This window comes from Salmo salar, chromosome 01, assembly GCF_965601325.2.
Source record: "Salmo salar chromosome 01, fSalSal1, whole genome shotgun sequence".
NCBI lineage: Eukaryota > Metazoa > Chordata > Actinopteri > Salmoniformes > Salmonidae > Salmo > Salmo salar.
The window spans coordinates 159,330,001-159,337,423 of record NC_138291.1 but is presented as its reverse complement, the minus strand read 5'-3'; positions in this window follow the sequence as shown (position 1 = coordinate 159,337,423).

The following is a 7,423-nucleotide window of genomic DNA, read 5'->3' as shown; positions in this document are numbered from 1 at the left end:
AAAGAAATTAACATTCAATCATCTGGCAACAGCTCTGGTGGACATTCCTGCAGTCAGCATGTCAATTGCACGCTCCCTCAAAACTTGAGACATCTGTAGCATTGTGTTGTGTGACACAACTGCACATTTGAGTATGGCCTTTTGTTGTCCCAGCACAAGGTGCACCTGTGCAATGATTATGCTGTTTAATCATCTTCTTGATATGCCACACCTGTCAGGTGAATGGATTATCTTGGCAAAGGAGAAATGGTCACTAGCAATGTAAACAACATTTGAGAGAAATAATCTTTTAGTGCTTATGGATCAAGCTATATTTTATTTCAGCTCATGAAACATGGGACCAACACTTGACATGTTACGGTATGTTTATATTTTTGTTTAGTGTAAAACCGTGAGTTTCAGAAAGTCATAACTAAGAAAAATGCAGGTATCAATTCTAATCGGATGAGGCCCAAAATCCTCAGTGTGTCATCTTCATACCAATGAGTAAAGACAAAAAAATATGAAACACATTCCCAGAACCTGTTATGACATAATACGGAGAAACAACATGTAAATCTCATTATCTTAATTTACTGTGGGTCATAAAACTGTAGCAGGAAATAGAGGGAAAAGGATGAGTGAGGGGAGCTTCAACATGTGAACACACAAAATTAAAGGGCTTCCTGGAAGGGGTAATATGTCCCCCGTTTGATGTTAAGTCCCCTATATGGGGGACTTTAAGTGGTTCTGGACCGGTTCCGACTGACATTTTGGTGTACAAAGCACTCTGTGAACGCAGTAGGGTCCCTTGCCTTATAGTGCCATGAAGGCCCATCTGTTGGCTCTCCGCTTCCACTCTCTCAGCGGAACTGTCTTGAACTGTCAGGTTTCAGACCCCACATTTGCATAGGGAGTGACATGTCACATTTCCAGGAAAACAAGACCACTTTCTTTTGGTCACAGACAGACAAAATCACTTTGTGTTTATAGCTGAAGTTGTAACAAGTCTTAACACATTTGAATGGTGTCTCAGCAGCGCTCAGTGGACATTCAGGAGAAAATGATCTGTTGTCAGTTATATGAAATATTGCCAAGTATGATCATATTTATTTTAATTATGAGTAAGTTGAAATCTTATACTAAGTCGTTTATAATTTAATTCTTATTATGTTTAGAATGCATTTCAGTAATTTCAAGCCCTATTGCCCCACTTTTGTTGAATAGGAAAAAAACATGATTTTTCATATTTCCATGATATTTGTACTATGTACTTGAGCTTGTGTCATCAAATGTGAGTACAAAGCAATTTATAACTATTTTTAACAGAAAGGTGAGTTCCAGACCTTTCTAAAACTATGCATTCTTACCAGTTGTTTATGGCCATGTCATGAAAAATAACTACATTTGGGTATGTCTATTTGGGTGGAAATAATTGTTTTACTCATCATTCAATCAATATGTGTATGAATATAGTGGGAGTAAGAGAAAGAAATAGAACAAAATGAAGAGAGAAGAAAAATGAAATTGAGAGAGAAAGTTGGAGAGAGTGAGAGAGACAAGAAGAAAGCAAGAGAGACGAGGCATCTTTGCATTATGACGTTCCGACTACAACAGCCCAACACACTGACTCAGCCAGAGGTGCTTCATCTGCAGACGCTGAGCAGAGCAGTGCTGACAGAACCTGTATAAACATGAACAAATATGGGTCTGAAGCCACCAGCCCAGCGGACATTTTATTTTGACGCCTCCATTTGACGTCTTCTCTGAGGTGGGAGCTCCTCTGAGCTTGGTATGATGATGCATGTATATATTTCAAATAAAAGGATGATGTGCTTATCCTTAGCCAACATGCCACCCTATTCCACTGAGAGGTTCACTTCCAGGGAAAAGAGGGCAATCCTGGCAACATCCCAAAACAAAATCAGATTGGTTTTGGAGAGCACAACTGCAAAGCAGCCATTTGATGTGTTGTTTTCTGATGTTTTTTTGTGGGCTCTGGTATTAGACTGGAAGGCAGTACAGTAGTTCCCTGAGCCTGGTGAATTCTCATTACAAGATGACAAAGAACTGATTCAGAGAGCCCAGGCCCAGTGAGAGGATTACACAGGTGTTGTTGAAGGATGTGCAACTGGGATTTATGAAACACACTATTTGGCTGAGACTGTTTTGGATTTCCAATCTCCATCAGTACAAGGCTAGATGATCACCCTCAGTATAAGCCACATAATCAGTTGATAGTCACTCATCACTCCAGTTATTCTCTACAGGCAGTGGTGGCTGGTAGACATAGATATAGGAGGATGGGCTCATTGTAATGGCTGGAATGGAACAGTATCAAATACATGACATCCATGTGTTTGATACCTTTCCATCCATTCCATTCCAATCATTATGATGAGCCCGTCTTCCTATATCTCCACCCACCAGGCTCCTCTGTCTACAAGTGATGAGAAGACACCCAGGTCCATGTAAGTAATCTGCTTCCAGGTGGCAACAATTCCCTCCTTACCTCTCTACTGTGATAGATCCCCAGCAGCATACCACACTGCATACCACTGTTGGCTTGCCTCTGAAGCTATGCAGGGTTGGTCCTTTAGGTCCCTTGATGGGAGACCAGATGCTGCTGGAAGTGGTGTTGGAGGGCCAGTAGGGGCCACTTTTCCCTCTGGTCTAAGGAGATCCTAGGGCAGTGAAGGGCACATTGCCTTGTGTAGGGTGCTGTCTTTTGGATGGGACATTAAATAGGGGTCTTGACTCTCTGTGGTCATTAATTATACCATGGCACATATTGTAAGAGTAGGGCGTTAACCGCAGTGTCATGCCTAAATTCCCAACCTGGCACCATTCCATCATGACCACCTAATCATCCCCCGCATTCCTAATGGTCATATATCTCTCTAGCTGATGTGTGGTGAGTGTTCTGACACAAAAATGGTTGCTGTGCATCACATTGGTGGTGGATGAGATGAGTTCCCTCTTACTATGTAAAATGCTTTGAGTACCTCAGTTGGTAGAAAAGTGCTATTAAATCCAATCAATTAATGTAGTGTTATGACACAAAATGACTGCTTAGTATCACCCAGGTGGTAGATAAAATGAGTAAATACCATAGAAATGCTAACTGTTTGCTAAGTTCTACAAAGATGCAATTCATCTTCCATGTAGCGTTGGGTGAAATATTCAATACATTTTAGCTGTGTCCTATACACTTCCTGAAAATCCTGTTGAACCATAATTGTTAACGGCTGGCGCCATGAACTGGCTCTATTGCAAACATCTGCAGCAATCAGTGAGACAACCAAATGGAGGATTCCTGTCATTATCACCGATAATGATAGACAACAATAGGGATTGTGTTGTTCATATTTTAATGTTATTTGTCTGGAGGTAATCACTTTTCCGTGGTCCTTTCAACCTTCCTCTTCATTAGCATCTAACATTAGATTAGGCTCTATTGGTTGCTTCAACTTTGTGCTGCATGACCTCATAGTGGTTTTACGTTTACATTTTTGTAGCCTTTTCCTATTGAGTGCTAAGGGCTTGAGAGATGCAATCGCTTCAGTTTCAGTAATAAGACAAACACGTTTCCTGATTGCAACTCAGCAACAGCTCCACCCTCAAATCTGTCCACCAAATCTCACCATATAAATCAAAGGTCATTAACCATGGTGCTGTAGAACTATCTGATGTGCAGGCTTTAATTCCACCACTAACACATATCATTTAACTAATCAAGATCTTGATGTGTAGCCATTGTGTTTGTGCCCGACTAAAACTTTGCATTTTGAGGCTGGTGACCACTAATGTAAATAAAGTCAAACGTGGTCTGGACATTGTAGACTGGGTGAGGGTCAAACCAGGGGCTGGCATTAACAGAAGCCTGACACACTAAAGGAAAGACATGCTCATGTCAGTTGTAACCTACCATAACAAACTCCCACCAAAGAGGTGAGCCAGTCAACTCACCAACCTCTTCCAAAATAGTTACCACAGTTCAAAAGCCTAATCAACCATTGTGTCATCAATAAAAATGTACACTGAACAAAAATATAAACACAACATGTAAAGTGTTGGGTCCATGTTTCATGAGCTGAAATAAAAGATCCCATAAATGTTCCATACTCTCATATTTTGTGCAGAAATTTGCCAAGATAATCCATCCACCTGACAGGTGTGGCATATCAAGAAGCTGAGAAAATAGCATGATCATTACAAAGGTGCACCTTGTGCTGGGACAACAAAAGGCCACTCTAAAATGTGCAGTTTTGTCACACAGCACAATGCCAAAGATTTCTTACGTTTTGAGGGAGCGTGTATTTGGCATGCTGACTGCAGGAATGTCCACCAGAGCTGCTGCCAGAGAAATTATTGTTAATTTCTCTACCATAAGCCGCCTCCAATGTTGTTTTAGACCAGCCTCACAACCACATACCCTACCGGAAAGCTGATTGTCACGCTCTGACCTAAGAGAGCTGTTTTTTTTCTGTTTAGTTAGGTCAGGGTGTGATAGGGGGTGGGCATTCTATGTGTTTGTTTCCTATGTTTTGGCCGGGTATGGTTTCCAATCAGAGGCAGCTGTCTATCGTTGTCTCTGATTGGAAGCCATACTTAGGCAGCCTTTTCCCACCTGGTTTGTGTGGGTAGTTGTTTTCTGTTTTGTTAGATTTACCTGACAGAACTGTCAGCTGTCATTTTTGTTTATTTGTATTCAGTGTTCAATTTTCATTAAAATTAACGATGAGCACTCAGCACGCTGCACCTTGGTCCCCTTCATATGACGCCCGCTACAGAACTACCCACCACGTTTGGATCAAGCGGCGTGCCCGGGCAGAGATGGATACCTGGTCGACGGAGGATTGGATGGAAAGGAGAAACTGGACTTGGGGCAAGGTAATAGACAGGTATCGTAGCCTACCGGGAAGAATGAGAGGCAGCCCCCCAATTTTTTGGGGGGGGGCACACGGGTAGTTTGGCGGGTCAGGGGTGAGACCTGAGCCAACTCCCCGTGCTTATTGTGGTGAGCATGTGCCTACCACTCGCACTTTCCCTCCAGTGCGCCTCCATAGCCCAGTACGGCCGGTGCCTGCTCTGAGCACCCGGTCCTCAGTGCGTCTCTCTAGTCCGGTGAGACCTGTTTCAGCTCCACGAGTAAAGCCTCCAGTGATAATCTATGGTCCGAAGCCTGTAGAGATCCATGGTACGAAGCTTCTAGTGATGATCCATGGCCCGGAGCCTGTAGGGATGTTCCATGGCACAAAGCCTCCAGAGGTAATCCATGGCCCGGAGCCTGTAGGGATAATCCATGGCAAGAAGCCTGTAGGGATTATCCATGGTCAGGAGCCTGTAGGGATAATCCATGGCAAGAAGCCTCCAGTGATGATCCATGGCACGGAACCTGTATTGATGATCCATGGCATGGAGCCTGCAGCAATGGTCCTCAGTCCGGAACCTACAATGACGCTCCTCAGTCCGGAGCCTCCGGCGACGCTCCTCAGTCCGGAGCCTCCGGCGATGCTCCTCAGTCCGGAGCCTCCCGCGACGCTCCTCAGTCCGGAGCCTCCCGCGACGCTCCTCAGTCCGGAGCCTCTGGCGACGCTCCTCAGTCCGGAGCCTCCGGCGACGCTCCGCAGTTCGGTGGTCCGCAGCCCGGAGTCTTCAACGGCGGTCCGCAGCCCGGAGTCTTCAACGGCGGTCCGCAGCCCGGAGTCTTCAACGGCGGTCCGCAGCCCAGTGTCTTCAACGGCGGTCCGCAGCCCAGAGTCTTCAACAGCGGTCCGCAGCCCAGAGTCTTCAGCGGCGGCCTTCAGCCCAGAGTCTTCAGCGGCGGCCTTCAGCCCAGAGTCTTCAGTGGCGGTTGGCGTTCCAAAACATCCTGCGATGATCCACTGTCCGCCAATTATAGATACCCACCCGGACCCTCCCCTATAGGTTCAGGTTTGCGGCTGGGGGGGGGGGGATTGTCATGCTCTGACATAAGAGAGCTGTTTTTTCTCTGTTTAGTTAGGTCAGGGTGTGATAGAGGGTGGGCATTCTATGTGTTTGTTTTCTATGTTTTGGCCGGGTATGGTTTCCAATCGTTGTCTCTAATTGGAAGCCGTACTTAGGAAGCCTTTTTCCCTTGGTTTGTGTGGGTAGTTGTTTTCTGTTTTGTTAGATTTACCTGTTGGCTGTCATTTTAGTTTGTTTTGTATTCAGTGTTCAATTTTCATTAAAATTAACGATGAGCACTCAACATGCTGCGCCTTGGTCCCCTTCATATGACGCCCGCTACACTGATGAAACTGTGGTTTTGCACAAACTGGCAGACCGTCTCAGGGAAGCTCATCTGAGTGTTCGTTGTCCTCACCAGGGTCTTGACTTAACTGCAGTTCAGCGTTGTAACCGACTTCAGGCAGATGGCAGACAGCTTGTATGGCGTCATGTGGGTTAGCGGTTTGCTGATGTCAATGTTGTGAACAGAGTGCCCCATGGTGGCGGTGGGGTTATGGTATGGGCAGGCATGTGTTACGGACAACGAACACAACTGCATTTTATCTATGGCAATTTTAATGCATAGAGATACAGTGACAAGATCCTGAGGCCCATTGTCGTGCCATGTTTCGGCATGATAATGCACGGCCCCATGTCACAAGGATCAATTCCTGGAAGCTGAAAATGTCCCAGTTTTTCCATGGCCTGCATACTCACCAGACATGTCACCCATTGAGCATGTTTGGGATGCACTGGATCGATGTGTATGACAGCGTGTTCCAGTTCCTGCCAATATCCAGCAATTTCAAACACAGCCATTGAAGAGGAGTGGGACCACATTCCAAAGTCTTGATCAACTCTATGCAAAGGAGATGTGTTGTGCTGCATGAGTCAAATGGTGGTCACACCAGATATTGACTGGTTTTCTGATCCATGCCCCTACCTTTTTTTTTAAAGGTATCTGGGACCAACAGATGCATATCTGTATTCCCAGTCTTGAAATCCATAGATTAGGGCCTAATGAATTTACTTCAATTGACTGATTTCCTTATATGAGCTGTAATTCAGTAAAGTCTTTGAAATTGCTGCATGTTTTTGGTAATTACAGATAATCATTCATGTCTCATACAATACAGATACCAAGTTTGAGATTTGTTCCTTATGTTGTTGTGTGGCTCGCTGGTTGTCAAGGTGATTCCTCTCCATCTTACTCCCTGTGTCACATTGTTTATGAATAACTGGTTATGTGTTGGTTATTTACTGTCAGTCCCTCTTATGGACAATAAGTAATTGGCCAAGAGTCTGGCAAAACTCTGTGTTTGCATACTTCTCAATCGCCTGGCTCTCTTGTAGAGGAAGATTCAATAGGCTCACGATTGCCGACCTGACAGTTTTTTTCAACGCTATGTTTGGTCATGTCAACCTAAACTTTGACATTGTGCGCCTTTTTTGGTCAAAAGACAAAATAACA